The following is a 21,489-nucleotide window of genomic DNA, read 5'->3' on the forward strand; positions in this document are numbered from 1 at the left end:
TAAACTTAAGCTTCGTGACTGTATATACTAAACTGTGGTTTTACTCCTACCCTTATTGCTATCACTTCTGTATCACAATTTGGCCTACTAACACCATCATATTTGTAGCTATTAGCTACCACTATCACAATCATCGCCATATCAGCACTACCACTCACTATCACTATCATAAGGGGAATAGCAATGACAAAGGAAGCTTTTAATAGAAAAAGGAGCATCTTCTGCGGATTTCTGGAAAAATAACTAAGGAAGAGACTATTGAAGTGCTTTGTGTGGAGTGTGACATTATCATATCACTATTAAATCTTGAAGTATACAGCCCTTGACGAAATAATGGCTCAAAACCATATCAGCCACCGGCGTGGCTCAGTCGGTTAAGGCGCTTGCCTGCCGGTCTGAAGTTGCGTTCGGGCGCGGGTTCGATCCCCGCTTGGGCTGATTACCTGATTGGGTTTTTCCGAGGTTTCCCCCAACCGTAATGTGAATGCAAGGTAATCTATGGCGAATCCTCGGCCTCATCTCGCCAAATATCATCTCGCTATCACCAATCTCATCGACGCTAAATAACCTAGTAGTTGATACATAAAAAAAAAACATATCTGTGCTTGTCTCTGTAGAGTGTAACACGACTGAAATGCTGTAAAGTACGGTCACACGGCTTCGAATTCTGTGGAACAGAGCTAAATCTCCACATCTTATCGGAAATCGAACTCGGATCCGCTGAACTTGCAGCTAGAAATGCAGTCGTTTTAGTCAGAGCGGAAGACTCCAAAAATTTAAAATTCCATAGGATATAACCACTGGAATAACGCAGATAGGATCGGGCATCGAAAGCAGGAAAAGACCAGTTGTGAAATTACAGCGACCTGCCATGGAGAGCTCAATTGCCAGCGGGCAGTGCAGTTAACGAACTCCGCTGTATAATCTCTTGGTAATTTACACACTACCTGACATTTCTGATACGAAAGCACACAATTATAAGAGAGAAAATTAAAAACTTAACTGTCTATCGAGCCACTGTTTAACTCTCTCAACGAGCACACAACTTCCAGTTAAGGAATGACGTATCGTTATTTTCTGATGGTATAATCACTATTCTTGTACCTTACGTCTGGTACACATCACGCCACAACGTATGTACGGGTATGAAGGAGCTACAGCTGAGTTTACTTTAAATTCATATTTGAGCTTCCTTTAACCTGACACTAGAATCTGTCTCAAAATGATCCCTGCGATTTTAATATGGCTTATTTCTGAAAGTGTGTGAGTTGTAGGAAACACTCTCAAGAGACAGCTATTGTTATCCTCTAGTTAATTAAGAGTGGCTACTATTTATGCATTCACTGGCTACTGTTGAAAAGGTCACTGTTAGAAAATTGTGCTATCGAAACCTCAGAGCACATTTTGTGTCCTGAATTTCGCAGCCCATCGTTCTGTTGTGACTGCAGGATGAGAAAGATGAGTCCGTTTTTCAGCAAGATGATGCATCACCTCATTTCTACCATCATGTGGGTCAGTACCTCAACAGGCTTCTCCCTTAACATTGGCTTGGTCGATGAGGTGGCCTCCGTACTCACCTGACTTCTCTGATTTCCTTCTATGGGGATACATAAAGGACGTTCACGTTCCATCTTCAGCTAACAAATTTCAGAAGCTACGGCGTCGCATCACAGCAGTAACACGCATATCCGCAAACAACAGAAAAGTAAAAATCCTCAAAAAATAGAACAATAGTTCACAAAAATCGCAACAAAAAAATACTAGCTCGGCAAGAGAAAGTGGCAACGCTGCATCAAATTTAGTAACTAAATTCCTACCTCCAATCAGGCAAAAAGTAATCGTGCTTTGTAATACAGAGTTATTCCAACTTATTTATACTTGTTCCGGTGAAAAGTCAATAACTACATTGTGTATGTCGCTTTGATTTTAATGTTGTTTGTTTGTGAAAATGAGTTTAATAAAATATTCAACGGATAAAGGAAATTATTGCATTTTTTAAATAATTTTCAATATCGACAACATTGATCATTAAAGTATGATAATTAACGTTCGGATGAAGTAGCTGTATCAGGATAGCCATTCTTGGTCCGTGCATTTCGTTTACAAACATTAACTAGTTATTGCATATCCCCCAGCCGATAGTAGTGACGACGTATATTCAGTTCCTAGCGGCTGTACTGTCCATTAACTGATGTTTTAGTTAGGAGGTGGGGAGTGATCTTCCCAGCAGGTAGAGTTTTAGCTAGTGGAACGGGGTTGTGCTTACTTAGTCTGAAGCAAGTCAAGGCCCTATCCTATACAGCTGTACAGCTTATACCGATACAGCTACTTTATCCGAACCTTAGTGATAACATTCCTTCGCGATGTAGTACCTTTAAAAATGTACAATAGTTTTTTGACTATTTTACACTATTATATCGATACTGAATCTATTTTTTCTCCTTATTTGTGGGTATCATCTCTCTACACTACAACAAGAAATGGACCTAAAAAATTCCATCTACATTTAAAACGTTTATTTTATCACAATTTCATTCATTTGCTATATATTCATCTTTAACTGAATTTCAAGAAGGGAAATAATGTGAAAATGAATAGTATGTCGCGGTGAAGGAAAACTAAAAAATAAATAGTGAAGTAGGCTTAATCGTAGGCCTACTTATCTGTTGCAATTTACACGAAGAAGAAACAACATTAATAATAATAATAATAATAATAATAATAATAATAATAATCTTTATTGTCATTGAATGAAAAACTTCACTATAGACATTGTCAAATGTTACAATCTTACTGCAATACATTTCATAGATATACAAAATAAAAATTTAATTATAAAAACAATGTAGATATTTATCAAATTACATAATATAAAGTTAAAAGTACTATATTTACTAGATAAAAGACAGTATCAAGTACTAATTGTCATATGTTTAATAACTAATTAAGAATACTAGAAACAGAGGCTAATAATAAACTTTAAAAATGCAACATAAGGTAGTGCAATTTACTCTGTTCATTAATACATTGAAATTTAAATGTAAATTGATTTACCACTAGGTTTCATTTAAAATCTCATTATTAAAAAAAATTAAGAAACAACAACCATAACATTTAAAACTGCATTGTTTAAAAATGTATGTCAATTTCAAAGAACTCATTTATTGAGTAAAGTGGGTTTTTAATTAACCAACTGTACAATTTTGTTTTATAACTTTCAACAGGAAGAAGTTGAATGTTTATAGGGAGCTTATTAAATAATTTGATTCCAATCAATTTATAGTATTTTTTGTCACACTAAGTCTACAAAGTGGATAATCTAATAATTGCCTATTCCTCGTTGTATGATTGTGTATCTCACTTCTCATATTAAAATCTTGCAAATGTTCTTTCATAAAGACTAGAACATCATATATGTACAGATTTATGACGGTCTGAATACCTGCCTGTATGAACAGAGGTCTACAGTGTGTTCTACTAATTGAAGCTGCCAGTATTCTAATAACTTTCTTTTGAATTAATAAAATGTCTGTAATATCACTAGAATTTCCTCACAAAATAAGTCCATATCTGAATACACTTTGAAAAAAGGCAAAATATGCATTTCGAACATATTCAAAACTAACAATGTTCATCAATTTTTTTAACAAATGGGTTACAGAAGATAACTTAATGCATACATACCTAATATGTGATTTCCAAGATAGTTGTCTGTCTATGAGGAAACCTAACAGTTTAATATCCTCTTGGTTACCCTCACTAATATCTTTTTTAGTAAATGTCAGCATTTGTGTTTTTTCATCATTGATAAAAAAAAACATTTTTATGAAACCAAACTTTACACTGATGTAATGTGCTTTCTGTTTGTTCTATAAGAATATCAAGTGACCTACTAACATTTAGGAAAGTTGTATCATCTGCATACAAAATAACTTTAGAATTACAGTTTACAAATTGTCCAACATCATTTAACATAACTGTAAATAGTAAAGGACCTAAAATGGAGCACTGAGGAACCCCCACTAAAACGTGTGTTGATTCAGATTGTACACCATTTACAGAAACAATCTGAAATCTTTCTTCAAGATACGATTTAAACAGTTTAATTTATTTTCCATTCACACCATAGTACTCAAGTTTTGCCAACAGGATCTTATGATTAACACAATCAAATGCCTTACTAAGGTCACAAAAAATTGCCTTTGTACTTTCACCATTTTCATATGCATGATATACAGTTTCCAAAAGAGAATTTACTGCAGCCACTGTACTCTTTCCAGTACGGAAACCATACTGCTGATTTAAGATTAAGTTATTAGTTTCAAGATAACTATAGAATTGATCTTTTATCAAGATTTCAAAGATTTTACTAAATATTGGGACTAAGGAGATAGGCCGATAACTACTAGGCAATGTAATGTCACAACAAGACTGTCTCTAAAGGGCGAACTTCAAGTTCATTTCTAAAAATAACTTATTTTGTGAGACATTTCCACTAAGGAAGAATTATGCGATTTTTTTCCATTTCTCAAGAAAGCTTACATTGCGATTTTGTCCTGTGACTTTTTCGCATTTAGTCCGTAATTAGTGAGTGTTTTGGGATTTTTGCTTACACCTCTTCACAAGTGTAATAGAGGTGATAAATACTGACGCTGCGCTGAGTGTGGGAGGAATAATAACATCTATAAATGTTCCAAAGGTTCACGTATCGAGTACTTGTAAGTTACCAAACAATATGCCTGTACACTAGGATTCATTGCGTTGCTGCAGTGTTAGTTAATAGTTATAGACGTAAAGTATTACAAAATAGCAGCAATAATTTTGGGACACGGTATATACAGGGTTGTTTCCGACCTGTGATAACGAATTTTAATGACGTCATGTGCGTCAGGATTCACACGACAGCTGAACTGTGGCGCGAGGTGACAGACCAGTAGTGAGTGATCTCATAGTCAGAGTGCACGGCGACTCACAGCAGAAATTCCCAGGAAAATCGAGCCTTTTTTTGGAGGGGTACATTACGATCCTTTTCAATGACAAGTACAGTTAAGTGAAAATAAATGAAGTCTGCAATAAACGAGGTTTCGTTATTTCCAAGAAAGGCATCTTCTGTGTAGGCTACTTAATAAGATTGGTAAAGCTCGAATGGAATTAATTTGTATCATCTCTTGGGGTACGACGACTTGTGACGGGGGGTGGATTTGCATGCTTTTTCAAATCTGGAATGAATCCCATCCGAGCTTTGCCAGTCTTATAAAGTACACACAAGATGCCTTTCTTGGAAATAACGAAACTACGTGTTTTGCAGGCTCCTATGATTTTCACGTAACTGTACTTGGCATCGGAAAGAGTTGTTATGTACCCCTCCCAGAAAGGTTCGATTTTCTTGGGCATTGCTACTGTGATACACCGTGCACTCTGATTATGAAATCACTCACGACTGGTCTGTCACCTCTCGCCGCAATTCAGCTGTCGGTGTGATTTCTGACGCACATGACGTCATTCAAACTCGTTATCACAGATCGGAAACAACCCTGTATGTATAAGAATTTAGGCCTAAACATGACGGTAGGCCCTGAATTAAAGACAGCGCTGAGAATTTACAGTATACAAAAATACAGGCAAAGACTGTGGCTTCTACAAGGCTGCAAGTAATTTGGTCGGCTGTACCGTTTTAAAAGTGTGGATTTATATGTTCGTCGCATGGTAGATTAAAATAAATTACTGTTTGTTGCAGCGCTTCTCGCTGATTAACGTGGTGCCCTCTCGCATGTAATCCACCTCTCATTCCACTGCATAGTCGTACGTTTCATTCGTTATCTGGAACTCCCCTCCAACAGGAGAAAGACTATCATTTAAAATAAATTAAACAGGCCACCACCCAAACAATGTGTTCGCAGCGCTATAGTACGAATGCACCGCAAAATAAGTCAGAAAACGCGCCAAGTTTTACTTGTTCACTTACAAGTAATTATTTAAGTTAAGTCTTCAACACTGTAATTGGACTTCGGCTATTATGTTCATAAACAAATAAAAATAAATAAATAAACAATTCATTGATTCAAACTTAAAGAATTCTACGAACTTTCGGACTACTTGTGTATGGGCTATTTCATATGAAATCGATCAGTAAAAAACCTCGCATTTTTTATACTCTAATTTTTTCCCTACTTATACAAGGTGCTGAGGGGAGTGCATTTTCAAAAATATACTATCGAAAGTCAAACGGTTTTCGTATTATTGAGAGACAAATTTAGCGTATTTTATAAAAACAAGCCTCTTTCAGCGCTCAGAACTCTGTAACCATTTACTGCAGAACACTGAACGAGAGCTTATTTTGAAGCTGACATTTGGTAGGTTGCGTTAAGAAGTAATCCTTATTTTTATTGTACACAGAGAGACAGATAATCTGATTTTACTTGCTTTTAGGCTTTTTGGCCATTTGTAAAAATGTAAAAAAAAATATGGAGAAAAAAACTTGCATTATTAAGAGGGATTCGGCATTGTTTGCTTAGTGGCTCGGCAATAAGTTTCGAGGGTATTAAATAAATTATTTTCACACGCCTAGGCTTGAACGGCGCAGTACCGCACGCACTGGCCGAGAGATGAAGATAAGCGAGCATTGGGCGTCATTTTACTCCTGTGTTTATGAAAACTTGTGATAAAGCTAGCCCAGCCATGACTGTTAGACGACACATCACGTGTTTGTCTCCTGACCTTGCTTGTCTCGACTACCTACAGTCAGCTGGTTAGTTCACGCGCGTACTATTTATTTTCTTTATTTGATATTTTCAATACTTTCTTATCAACGTGCCACCAGTAAAAAATATGTTTATTTGTACTTTCAATGCGGAATCTAACCATATATTTTAAAAATATTTTTTCGTGGGCAAAGGCGTCTTAATGAAGAAAAATCTAAATTTCTCCATTTCCATAAAAAGTAAGAAAAACTGTTTACATGTCAATATAAACTTTAACTTCTCAGCATGAAAATTAACCATGTTTTTGATCATTGGGTGAAAGGGTTTCGGAGCCACAACAGTTTAAAGTTGCTACTTTTATGAAAATACGATAAATTTAAATATTATTAATTTAAACACTATTAAGTTCTGATGCCTCAAACTTTGCACAAAGCATTATATCACAGTTGTCTACGGACAGAAAAGTTTCATTGTATTTAAAAATTGCAAGGTCAATTTTCTCTATATTTCGGTCGATTTGAGATGGAACAGCCCGTATGTAGAATGGAGGGGCTAGCTTTGCTGAAGAAATTTGAACGGTTCAGAGCCATAGTGGCCAAGCGTCATTTATTAAAAACGGAGAAAGCAAGGGTTAAAGTTAAGTGAATAACATAGTTCAATGAAGATTGACATATCATTTAGTTTGAATGTGTATACTTAATATTACTTGCTATATATTTTTTTTTATTTTAGTACGTTATTTTACGACGCTTTATCAACATCTCACGTTATTTAGCGTCTGAATGAGTTGAAGGTGATAATGCCGGTGAAATGAGCCCGGGGTCCAGCACCTAATGTTACCCAGTATTTGCTCATATTGGGTTGGGGGAAAACCCCGGAAAAACCCCAACCAGGTAACTTGCCCCGACAGGGAATCGAATCTGGTCCACCTGGTTTCGCGGCCAGACGCTCTAGCCGTTACACCACAGGTGTGGACTACTTGCTATATGTTTCCATTGAATTATGGTAATAACTTCCTTGTTTTCTACGGTTTTAGTAAATGGCTCTTGGCCCACTATGGTTCTGAACCTTTCATTTGATGTTATAGGCAGTGGCGAAGCTCTTAAGAGGCTTCTGAGGCTTATCCTACCCAAAAAAATTGAGTTGTTATATCTAATAACCGTAGTCCTATAAGTTCGTAATAACGATGACAATCGTAACACTTGGTTTCACTCCGATCCCTCCATATATTAACTTCATTGTTGTCAGTTATTTCAGTAAATAGAGTTCAGTGCGAGACTTGTGGCAGAAAGCCTCTAAAAGGTATGGCTACGACCTTGACTCGCAACCTTGACGGGAGACCGGAGAGGGGGTATCGATTAGCCACATCTCGGTACGAACCGAAGCTAGCCTTCCGTCACAATAATACGTGGCGCTACGTTTATTGGTGTGTTGTTCAATGCTAGTTTATTCAAAAGTGCATGCGTGTGTATGTTATATATTAATTCTGTGAAAAATGGGTCATATTGAGAGAACAGTGAGATTATTATTTGTAGAATTAAAAGAGAATCCGTTTTAAAGTTGGACGTATGAAACAAACAGTGCTTACAGAGATAGGAGATCGATACCACGTTTATATATTAAAATAGCAGCTGGAAGAAGACAAAATAGAAATTTCCATAATACGAGTAGGTCTATAAGAAAATTTCTTAATATTTAATATTCTTGGCTAACAGGGTGCTCTGAGACGCCTGTATTCTGTTTGGAAGGTGAAGAATGAATGGTCATCATCTTCTTGTGGAATCTGTGTCACAAAAAATAATAAAAAAAGCCGAAGGTACGCAATCCTGTATGAATCTGATGGTTTTAATATTTTGATCTCGCAATAATGACACTTCATCATCACGAAACGTATTCAGAATCATTCTTGCAATTTCAAGACATACAGATTTCAGTGAAAGTCTTCGCAAAGAAAGTAAATGTTCTAGCAGTCTTGAGTTTCCATATCTACGACGGTAGTCACGTATTAAGAGAGGTTATGTTGCATATCTCTGACGTTGAGCGTCTGCCTACGGCGCGGCGGACGGTTTACGACACGAAAGTTTATGTGCACTGCTATGCTTTGACGTGATTATACGTTAAATGTCGAGAACGTCACGTCTGTCGGAATAAAAATATGACGACTATAATTTCCAAGTTGCCAGGCGACAAACATAAACAGAAGAATTGGACGTGTCGGCCGCTTAACGCGGAATCACGACCCCGCTTCTGAGTTTGCAAGTGTAGAGCCGATTGGCATTTATTCACGCCCTCGCATGAATGTCACCGCTCAATAATTCAGGCACGTGGCTGATTCTTTGCTTTGTGTAAGTACATAAATCAGCTCATATGCCTACAATTGTACCGATCGTCACTGATTAATAACGGCCAGAGTGGATTTTGTTAAAGTGTTATCAAATGAGAACGTCTTGCGCCTTAAAGATTTAAGGGAACCAAGACGCTTCTATCTTAACCTATGTAAACTTAATGGTTTTTAGCGCACCACTTATCAGAAACTATTGGGAGTACAGTAATGGAATTTTACAGTTCATTCCTGGCTCTTTTAGCGTTAATTTTATTCTGGGAAAATAAATCTTAATCTTCATGATATGATTTTTTTCATATGATCCACACTTGAATATTATTTTTTGCTACATTTTAAGGTTAATTCCGTTGCAAATTTTAATTTCATAATATGCTTGTGTTGTCATGCACTAAGCTATAATTAATGTTCCCTAACCATAGAAATACAAAGACATACCTTACTTTAAAGAAATGAAAACATGTTCCTCCAAGGTTCGTGTATTATTACCAGGCAGCGAAACTTAGTGCTCTATGAAACAGGTTCGCTGTTCCATTGCTATAGGTATGAGTTTCTTTCCTAAGTTTTATGTAATACTCTTAGTGAATTTGATTCCCAAGAAACTAGTTCGATTAATAAAAATGTGACTCAGTGAAACGTATAGCAGAGTCCGTATAGGCCAGTTTCTGTTGATACTTTTCCAATTCACTACGGGCTGAAGGAAAGAGAGGCACTATCATCTTTACTTTTTAACTTTGCTTTGCTCTAGGACATTCCATTAGAATTCAGGATAACAGAGAGGGTTTGGAATTGAACGGGTTACATCAGTTGCTTGTCTATGCGGATGACGTGAATATGTTAGGAGAAAATCCACGAACTATTGGGGAAAACACGGGAATTTTACTTGAAGAAAGTAAAGAGATAGGTTTGGAAGTAAATCCCGAAAAGACAAAATACATGATTATGTCTCGTACGAAATGGAAATATAAAAATTGGAAATTTATCCTTTAAAGAGGTGTAAAATTTCAAATATCTTGTAGCAACAGTAACAAATATAAATGACACTCGGAGGAAATTAAACGCAGAATAAATATGAGAAATGCCTGTTATTATTCATTTGAGAAGTTTTTGTCATCCAGTCTGCTCTCAAAAAGCTGAAAGTTAGAATATATAAAACAATTGTATTACCGGTTGCTTTTATTTTATTTTTAGTTTATTAGGTTATTTTACGACGCTTTATCAATATCTCAGGTTATTTAGCGTTTGAATGAGATGAAGGTGATAATGCCGGTGAAATGAGTCCGGGGTCCAGCACTGAAAGTTACCCAGCATTTGCTCATATTGGGTTGAGGGAAAACCTTGCCCCGACAGGGAATCGAACCCGGGCCACCTGGTTTCGCGGCCAGACGCGCTAACCGTTACTCCACAGGTGTGGACTTACCTGTTGCTCTGTATGGTTGTGAAAATTGTATTCTCACTTTGAGAGAGGAACAGAGTGTTTGAGAATAAGGTTCTTAGGAAAATATTTGGGGCTAAGAGGGATGAAGTTACAGGGAAATGAACAAAGTTACACAAGGCAGAACTGCACGCATTGTATTCTTCACCTAACATAATTAGGAACATTAAATTCAGACGTCTGAGATGGGCAGGGCATATAGCACGTGAGGGTGAATCCAGAAATGCATATAGAGTGTTAGTTGGGAGGCCGGAGGGAAAAAGACCTTTGGGGAGGCCGAAATGTAGATGGGAGGATAATATTAAAATGGATTTGAGGGAGGTGGGCTATAATGACAAAGACTGGATCAATCTTGCTTAGGACAGGGAACGATGGTGGGCTTGTGTAAGGGCGGCAATGAACTTCCAGGTACTCTAAAAGCCATAAGTAAGTAATGAGTTTGTTTACTTGCGCCTGAGTAGAGTCATGGTCAGCAATGGAGAGGATGGATAAAGACCACAGATTTGCGCATAATGACATAAAGTGTAGAATGAATATAGTAATTTCTGTGTAATATAAGAGATTCGGTAGGAAAATTAATTAACCATTCCAGTTTGGACTTAAAGACTGAAAAATAACAATTACTTAAGCATGTCAGTAAACTAATTATTCAGAAAATTAAAAAATACGAGTTACATGATTCATTGTTTGTAACTTTAAATGAATTATACAACCCAGCAAATACTGTACAAATAAATGTTAATAATGTTAAAGCACTCACAGAAAGAGTTAAAACAATGCGTTACTTCAAGGATACAAAAAGTACTGATCGCAGTCTAACATTTCTTACTTTGAAAGAAATTGTTAAAGTTGACGTGAATGAGGCATTACGAGCTTTCATGTTGAGTTACCCTGAATTTACATCTGCTGTGTTGAAATAAGCTGGGTGCCTTGTGCATCTGTTAACGCAGAAAGGTTTCACTTAAAGTAGTACTTTAATATTGTTAGTGACAGTAGGTGCAGAATGAAAAAAATAATATAGTGACTTCTGCTATGCTTTCATTCCACAAATAAAAACGGCAAATGTTACATAAAACAAATCGCGGGCTCAGAATGACAAGGTTCTATCTGAAATTTTTTAGCAAAATTGAGATTTTTGTTGCATTGAATTCTGCTACTTCACTGCTATCTACCATATAAATTATATGTTGATATCTAAGTTACTGTTCGTGATAAAGTTAGTTTGAAAAGGTACTTATCTGCATTGATTTTATTATTAACAACCAAACTTTTAAAATGCTCGCCTGTAAAATTTACTAAACACTAGATAGAACCTTGTCATTCTGAACCCTCGAAATAATGTTTTTTTTTTTTTTTTCTTGTTGTGTTCAATTTTAATATGTAGAATAAATTTATGTATGAAAACTAATTATCATGATTTTGATGCCTAATAGGTGAAATATTATTTCACGATTTTTTTTTAGAAATTAATGAGAAATTACGTGGTCTATAGTCCATGATGTAAGTTACTGTCGACTGCAACACAAAGCAAGTAAACAGCAAACAATTGCGGTGACGCCGTCTTAGGAAAAACTAAGGTACACGGGGCACGACTCACGCCACCTTCTACTGTACACAGTAGAGGGACTCTAGAACACAGTTAACCTGAAATCACCTGCCTCGGGCACTAAGTTTCGCTGCCTGATTATCACATGAACATAAACGTATAAATATTGACATCCTTTAGAAATCCCCTGATTGAGTTCTGGCTGATATGTACAGTATTGGCAAAAAAAACCGGACAGAGGGAATAATCAGTCCCCGAAATGAGCCACTGCGCATGCCACGCCCGCATTCACAAGATAGCGAGTAATCTATTGAAAATATTGTAGTTTCGACTGCTGACGTAGCCCATTTCGAAAGCCATTAGAAAATAAGCAGGTAAAATTCATGTTATGGGAATAATAACTTAATTAAGTAGTAAAATATCGCTGCAATCGAAAAGTATTGGGAATAAATTTGAATAAGGAACAAAAAAAAGTGTCTTTCCCAGACAGGATTCGAACCACGAAAGTCTTAGTTATCGTGCTGCCACTGTGAACAAGGCTCTGAAATCAGCTACAAGGGTCAGTCGGGTTTTCTTTTTTGCCACTACTGTACATCTATTGTCAGGCAGTAGGCCCTACATCTCATTTGATGATAGGCTATGTGTGAGAGTATTATACATTTATTAATTTGTCCTGCAGAATAATATCTGCAATATTGACTATTAATTTTTGAGGAGAAAAATTCGCTTCGGCGCCGGGGATCGAACCCGGGTCCTTGGTTCTACGTACCAAGCGCTCTGACCACTGAGCTACGCCGAATTCAATCTCCTCAAATATTAATTGTCAATATTACAGATATTATTGTGTAGGACAAATTAATAAATCTATAATATTCTCATAGCTGCAGTGCATATATTTGTACAGATTACTGTGCACGTAACTGTGGAATCCCGGCCAAACAAGTCACTCAGCTGAGTGCGCTCCTAGTATAATGGCAGTTGACATTGGACATATACGTCAACATATATGCCGAACTTGGAGTCAGGCCACAAAGGGAAACATTGAAGGAGGAGGATTCGGTCCGGTGCTGTGGATTTAATTCGGCGTAGCTCAGTGGTCAGAGCGCTTGGTACGTAGAACCAAGGACCCGGGTTCGATCCCCGGCGCCGGAGCGAATTTTTCTCCTCAAATATTAATTATGTGTGAGAGGATTAACAATTGTTTATATGCATCGGAAGTCTGACTAGTATAATATGTAGCTAATCGGTGATGCAATGGAGAAAGGAACTGGCCACCCTACTCCATTATCTCCTGGCCTAGTTGCCTCATAAGTAGTGCTTCTTGTATCAGTTGTGAGGTTCAGACATGTCTTCGGACAGTTGACTAAACAACAATCCTTTAGAGACACGGTGTAACCTAAGCCTACACCTATACATGATTTCATTATTAACGCACAATTTTATTATAACTGTAGAAACTATTGAGGGACGATGGAATTATAATAAGTCTCTAATGGAACAATGATGTAATGATACAGTCAGAAGAAAGAAAAGATTGAAGAGACAAGTTTTATAAAATTTCTTCCTTTTATAGCGTTTACTAGCAGGCCTAAAATGTTTGGTCTGCCGGCGGGTGACGAAGAGAATCATCTCCGCGATCGGTGTTTCCCCATGCCTGCTACAGTTGTACTTCCTAAGTTAGTCAGCATCTACTGCGTCAGACTTATATACGTTTCTATACAAGGGAATCAATTAATAGGAACAGGTTCAGTCCATATCCTTATACAAGCAAGAACTCGCGCGCGAACGAAGGTGATAACTTGCACGATTAATTACTACATTCGAAAAGGAAAAACTTTCACTGTTATGAACGTCCGGATAACAACAGGTTTATCTAGTTAACAAGCCCGCTTAGAAGGAGAGCTGCACTGCACCCATCAGTTACGCCTCTCGATGAAATCACTCCGAGCTAAGCCCCTGATCAGGCCTAAGACTTTTCAATGAAATATCCATAGTCACATTTGTGGCGGACAACGTTCCATCGCGCTCTCCATACCATTACGCTTTATTAGGTTTGATCTATTTATTAATGTATTACAAACATAACGAATTATTAAAACCCATGAACAAGACTCGATTCCGATTTAAAATCAAATAAAGAATCAAATAATTCGTATTTCATAATTTTCTTTTATCTTGATGACTAATTTATATCAAAAAATTTTTTCTCTTGCAAATTAATGTGTTAAGGGAGTACAAGAATAATTAAATTAATTTTAGTAGAGTGTAAAATACAAATATTTTACATTTGAAGGTTAACATTCTCATAATGGGGAATACGTATACTTTTAAAAGTCAAGATTTCCATATTGCACGCTCTGTTTTAGCAATGACTATCATATAAAACACAAAACAAAGATGTGTTTGTTGAAATTTTCTTTTTTTTTTATTTGTAGTGTAACCATTTTGAAAATTTAAATCTGTATTTTATACAAACTTAATTCAACACGTGTCTGCCTGGGTGGTGCAGTCGGTAATGATCGCCTTCTGTGTCCAAGATTGCGGGTTCGACCCCGGCCCTGGTCGACGGTATTTAAGTGTGCTTAAATGCGACAGGCTCATGTCAGTAGATTTACTGGCATGTAAATAAAGAAACTCCTGCGGGACAAAATTCCGGTACACTAGCGACGCTGATATAAACTCGGCAGTTGCAAGCGTCGTTAAATAAAACATAATTTACAATTTAATTTAACAGGCAACTTCCAAAGAGGCTATGTATTATAATTATTTATGTACAATACATAACAATGTCATGAAAACATAAGTTTAAATTTTTATTATTTTAAGTGTCAGTATATTTTATAATCTTTTCGCTATAAGAAAAATCCTAATATATACAATAGCACGTGAGTGAAGTGAGGCTTAATTGGCCGCTGTTTGGCGCCATAGATTCTCAGTACGTGTTCCGCCTACTGTTGTACATTCTGTTTCATGTTAAACATTTCCCGTTACTCTCTCAAGTAGACCTAACCTCACTACTATGCATTCGGTTGCTTAGGAAATATTTACTTTATAATTACTGTAATTAAAACTCACATAACTTATTATATACATTTAAGACCTTGTTTTTCTCCGCCTTTGAGAGGGTTTCCACTCTTATGTTTAATAGCCACACACATCGAGGATGCAGGAGCCATACTTCAGTACCATTATGCTTACGTGAACAACTACGAACTCAAGTGACACCAGCTTTTTATAGGTCTCGCAAGAAGGCAATACGGACGGAAATAATGCGAATGAAACAATGCGATAAGGAAGAGAGGGCGACAGGAATGGTCACGACATAACTTGGAATGATATTCAAGAGTACAGTCGGAAGAGTAACGACATCGATAGAATCAGTCTTGCGTTGTGATAGTTAATTACGACTTTACTTCGTTCCATTACATGTGAATACGTTTCTTGTATTATTTCATTCGTAAACACATGTTGCGCGTTTAACTGCCTTCAAATTTTTCTCTTGCTACGTTCTTTATATCCACAGCGATGTCCTCATCTGTTCATCTTCTTGGAAGAGACAGTACTTCCATCAGCCAGCACCTCTCCCCCCTCTGCGTGCCTACATACACACGTCAAAACAGACAGCAACGCCACCATCGCTTTTCCGTAATCGTTCCTTGCGCGAGCTATACAAGAACAGACTACCTCGGTATTACTGTTGGTATTCATCCGCGTTCATAGTACATAACAAAATACAAAAGTAGCTTTTCTTTTACATAGCGTTTTACATACGAGTGAAGTTCTATGTTTCATCGTACTTAACAACTAGAATTCAATTTTTATTTTCAAATAATATTATATTATGGTTTCCAAATACGAACTATATTTTTCTGCGTCATGTGAGTATTTCGACTGGGAGCCAATCACGGGTATGACAGCAACATGCTTGTGTTTATATTAGGATTTTTCTTACAGCGAAAACAGTATAGGTACCAGTGTACGCGGACCCACTTTGAACACTAGTGACAGTTAGTAATAGCAATAGCATTTGTAGTTGCAGTTATATCAGTATTAGAAATTATGGTAGTAGCAGCAGCAGCAGCAGCAGGAGTAGCAGTAGCAGTAGCAGTAGCAGTAGCAGTAGTAGTAGTAGTAGTAGTAGTAGCAGCAGTAGTAGTAGTAGTAGTAGTAGTAGTAATAGTAGTAGTAGTAGTAGTAGTAGTAAGAATGTTGTAGCTGTACTCTTGCATTCATATCACGGTTTGTAGTCGAAAGCATTTTAACTCTTGTATTGTTGTTATAAAAAATGACCAAATTTCATGCATTTAACACAACTTGACATAAAATAAGACTTGCATAACTACTGCAGAGAAATCCATGCACTTATATGCAACTCAAGCACGTACTTACGTAACAAACACTGCGGTCAGCGGTGGTCGAAGCAAAACACGAAGTGATTTCAGACTGACGCCATTGCTTCGCTTTGTACAGCGGCGCAATTACCGGCATAATGTTACAAGCGATGGAAATTGCTCTTTGAATCAATCGTGGAAAAAAATTCTAACAATGAACCACAATGTTAACACTAATCTGAAAGTAAGCCTACATCAGCAGTAGTTTCGTAGTCTTCTTTGGAATTCAAGAACTGATATTCTTATACCAAACTGTTATTTTGTAACCTGAAATTCTAGGTAAAGGCTGGTTCACAATAAACCGGGAACGGAAACGGCAACGAGAACGAGAACGGAAATATTATTCAAATAAATGTATTTAAATGTCACAATTAACTATTGTGAATGGTCACATTTAAATACATTTATTTTAACATTATTTCCCTTCTCGTTCTCGTTGTCGTTTCCGTTCCCGTTTTATTGTGAACCAGCCTTAAACCTCAACAGGCGTAACTGTTCTAGAAAAAGAGCGACTTGTCCCATGTCGAATTTCCAGTCTTTTCTATGGGAGACATTCACCCACATCAGTGTGTTATGTTTAACCTACTATACTACTATTTGGCTTCTGCAACTGGGCGTCGCTTCGCCATCCCCATTCTCCGAACTATTCCATCTTGTGCATTTTTTTAAGTAGGTTATTTCACGACGCTTTATCAACAGCTGAGGTTATTTAGCGTCTGAATGAGATGAAGGTGATAATGCCGGTGAAATGAGTCCGGGGTCCAACACCGAAAGTTACCCAGCATTTGCTCATATTGGGTTGAGGGAAAACCCCGAAAAAAACCTCAACCAGGTAACTTGCCCCGACCGGGAATCGAACCCGGGCCACCTGGTTTCGCGGCTAGACGCTCTAACCGTTACTCCACAGGTGTGGACCCATCTTGTGCATCCTCAACTTCAGATTTCTTTCTATGATCACCGATAGCATCCATTCCTTCCACCATAGCTTCTCTTCTTTCTTATAGCCGATGATCCATCATGTATATCCGCAAGAGATGACCAGAACATACAATAAAATTGATATTAATTGACTTACTAAAATTCTATTTCATTATTATTCGTTAATCTTCGATGCTACTTACCTATTAGAGTTCTACGAAATGTTTATTTGGCCATTATTCAGTCTATCATTCAATATGGTACAATTATTTGGAGTGGAAGTACAAGAATTAATCTTAGTCCGTTAAATTTACTACAAAAACGAATAATTAAAATTTGTTTGAAGAAACATTTCGATTATCCAACTAAATTAATTTATTTTGAATTTAATGTATTTAATATTGAACAAATTTATAAGTATACGCTGTTAAAATTTTATCATAAAAATCGTAATAAGTTTGTATTACAGACACACAATTATGACACAAGACGAAATATTAATTCAACATTAGTAGAACCTAAATGTCTCACATCTGCTGGTCTAAAGCATAGCATAAATTTTGGCCCTCGGTTGTACAATGCTTTAACTAAATTACACCCAGAACTTCTAACATGTAACCCACTAACATATAACAAGAAAATTAGAAACGTGTTAATATTTTCAATTTGATTAAATAAATTTATAGCATATGTGTATGAATTAATCAACCTATATTATATTTGTATTCTATAATTTTGAAATATATATTAGTCCTACTTTTCACGTGCGATATTATTCTTCTCTAGTGTTAATATTATATTATATAATTCCATTGCCGCTGTAATTATATTTTAGTTCCTATTTTATTTTACTTATTTATTTTTATTATTATTATTTTTTATTTTAATATTATATCTGAACTGCGACCGAGCACGAGCGCTGCTCATTCGGTCTCAAATTTTGTTAATACTACTGTACCTTCTTTTTTTATATTGCTTGTATTATTTTATTTCTATTTCTCTTGTTTGTTTTGTAATATATTCTTTATTTTAATTATATTCTTTATTAATGTTACCTTCACCAAAAAGTTTAAACGGAACCGCCATTTTCAGTCGACTATCTATGCGGGAAACAAATGACAATCGCAAAGCATGTTTTATAATACCGTAAAGAATTTGCAGTTTGAAATGTTGGTAAACAAATAAACAAATGCTACGGAAGTGATAAAAACAAATGCTAAGGAAGCGATAAAAATAAATGCTAGAGAAGTGATAAAATTGTGCGATAAGCAGCCATGATTGGTTGAAAGACGTCCTTTCGTACGATTTTATTGGTCAAAAGTAGTGTGACGTAGTAAAAGTATAATAGTCACTCTAAAAATATTCCTATTATTTCCGCTTCTTGTAAGGGTCCAGCAGCTAGGAGTGTTGCAAACAACTTGTCTTCTCAGTTAACATGTGATTCAGTAGAAGATGGCTGTCTTCTTCTTAAACATATTTACTGTCCGTCCGTTTGATTATATCGCATCCCTGTTTCCCCCACTCGTTTCTCCTGGCCCCTTTGTAAAGGCTAGTGGCTGAGCTATTAGGCATGTCTTAGCTCTTTCCTGAAAACATACTATGCTGTTCGGAATTGGATGCCTACGTTAGATTATACAATTGTTTAATAGTACATTATGCAACGAGCCTATAATGGCAGTAATTAAGACGCGAGTATGTTTATGAAACGAGCGCAAGCGAGTTTCATAATTTTCATGCGAGCGTCTTAATTACCATTATAGGCAAGTTTCATGCGACTTTTTATGCTCGACCATATTTCTAACTTGAAATTATTCATAAGTATTCATGTTATTCTTATCTGACTGGGGAGCGGAACTGACCTTGTGCAATATCTCTTAAATTGTGAGATGTGCTCAGACGCGAAAGTATTGATTTTTTTCCAAGAAAGAAATGTCACTGACCTTCATATAATCTAGAGAGTAAAATAAAAATTAATGTTGATATAACTTTGAAATTGATTTAGACATTGAAAAACGAGATGACAAATTGAATTTATTTGAATATTATTTACAATTAACGCTAATTATTACAGTAACAGAACATAACCTTCTGCGACAGTATTGGATTTCCAGCCTCCGTGACGTTTCGCTAGTTGTCTTTCAATTGCATACCCGAGAATAATCGATACTTGCGCTTTCATATTGCTACAATGGTGTTTTCTGATTGGTAGAACACCTGAACTTTAATGAATAGGTGTACTTTAATGAGGTCCATTAAAGGGCTGCTACCAGGTGTATAATTACTACATTTCGGCATGGTCAAGCATAAAATAATTTAAAGAAGAGGCTCCGTTAAGTAACTGTCATATGATTTCCCCTCCATTTCGGCGACCCTGCGACATAACCACTCTTACGGAAAGTACAATGAGAGATATACGCTTCTTAAAATCGTCCGTTTCTCTGTCGGAACCTCTTTTAAAATTTTCTTCACTTAGGGATTAAATTCAAAGTTCTGTTTCAGTCTCATTCAGCCATCGCAAAGTTCTTACATCGATTAGATTAATAGTCTTATCGCTATGTTGAAAACGGTGTAAATACCTCTTTAAAATGACCCTTCTTTGCTTTTTGTAACGTCTTACAAAGGCACAATCACTTTAGCTGGCTACTATTCTGCCCTCCCCCCCGTTTGAATTGTGAGTGGACTCATTTAAACATGTTTTTTTTTTTTCTCCTTGAAGCTATATCCTATTATTCTCTGGTGGCCATGACTATACCGTAGCATCGAAGTAGTCACGTGCCCTATAAGAACCAATAAGATTCAGTCTATCTTTAATCACAAAAAATACAGCTTTTTTCTGTGTAGAGAACAGCAGTCCTATTGACAATAGTTGAGAGCTGGGAACAACAGTAGTAACAATCCTCAGAATCATCTAGGCAATTGAAATTACACAATGAAACTATTTCCTCTCCAATAAGCAACATTTCTTACGAAGTCGACCTTGCAAGCAGCACTGAAGATCAATTAATATGAAGCCCATAAATTGGAAAACAAGTTTATAAAACATCCGCAAATTGCGACGCATGATAACATTTTTTCCTTAGAATTAACAACCTCGCTAACCTTAAGATATAATATCAGTGTAAGTTTCGCAACTGTTATTACTAAAGAGAAATGATTCTATAAATCAAAACAAACAATTGGTAAGCAAAATGCGTACAACTCCACGTGAACTCCTTCATTTCAACCTTTTCCTCAGGTAAGAAATACGGATATTATGTAGGACAAGTTAAGATTGTCATTCCATTGAAAATTATCTAGAAAAGAACTCTACTAATTGTAGCAATTAAGAACTGGAAAACCGGGTTACGTTTTTCAACAAGACATTTTTTAAGCATCCGTGGCGTTATAGGTCTTGAGGCGCCGTCTTTCGTAACGTCTTGATTTACAGCTTACTAATTACATGTGTAACATTAAACGCAACAAATTTCTCTGACGCTAGTAACACTACGCATTTCAGGTATCTTTCCGTCCTGAACTGTTCCAGATTCTACATAAACAGTCTCAAATTACATCAACGTCACTATCATCCTCATCATATACATCCAGGAATTAAGTCCCTTCTTTTCGCACTCATGTGAGCACTGAACACAAACATATAAATTTATTCGACTCACTGGTCATATCTAAAGATAGGAATTTACTCACAGAGACTACAAGATTAGCTATGCATAGAGTGTTTTTTTACTTGGTTATTTAACGAAGCTGTATCAACTACGAGGTTATTTAGCGTCGATGAGATTGGTGATAGTGAGATGATATTTGGCGACATGAGGGCGAGGATTCCTCATAGATTAACTGATATTTACCTTAAGGTTGGGGAAAACCTCGGAAAAACCCAATCAATCAACCCAAGCGGGAATCGAACCCGCACCCGAGCGCAACTCCGGATCGGTAGCCGACAGAGCTACGCCGCTGCTCATAGAGAGTTGTTGAAAGAGTGAGCGTAGCTAGTAATGCAGGTGCATGGGTACCTGTTAGGAAACTCTGCCGTGGTAAAAGCAGGGTGAGGTTGTAGCTTTATGCGGTTAACCAATTAATGAATCGCAGTGCAATGTAAACAAACCAATTGCCGGAGCACAATGCTGAACTCTACGCACGAGAAACGTATCCCCATTCAA

At 36.6% G+C, this 21,489-nt stretch overlaps 1 protein-coding gene and 1 non-coding gene across 3 annotated transcripts in view; both read right to left on the reverse strand.

Annotated features, from left to right (window-relative positions):
- Miga (mitoguardin) overlaps nt 1-21,489 on the reverse strand; it is a 714,963-nt gene that overhangs the window by 584,643 nt on the left and 108,831 nt on the right. The window lies entirely within an intron of this gene.
- Nucleotides 12,750-12,822, reverse strand: TRNAY-GUA (transfer RNA tyrosine (anticodon GUA)). Its single transcript has one exon. It is a non-coding gene; the product is annotated as a tRNA-Tyr (tRNA).

The sequence above is a fragment of the Periplaneta americana genome, chromosome 7 (genome assembly GCF_040183065.1).
Source record: "Periplaneta americana isolate PAMFEO1 chromosome 7, P.americana_PAMFEO1_priV1, whole genome shotgun sequence".
Lineage (NCBI taxonomy): Eukaryota > Metazoa > Arthropoda > Insecta > Blattodea > Blattidae > Periplaneta > Periplaneta americana.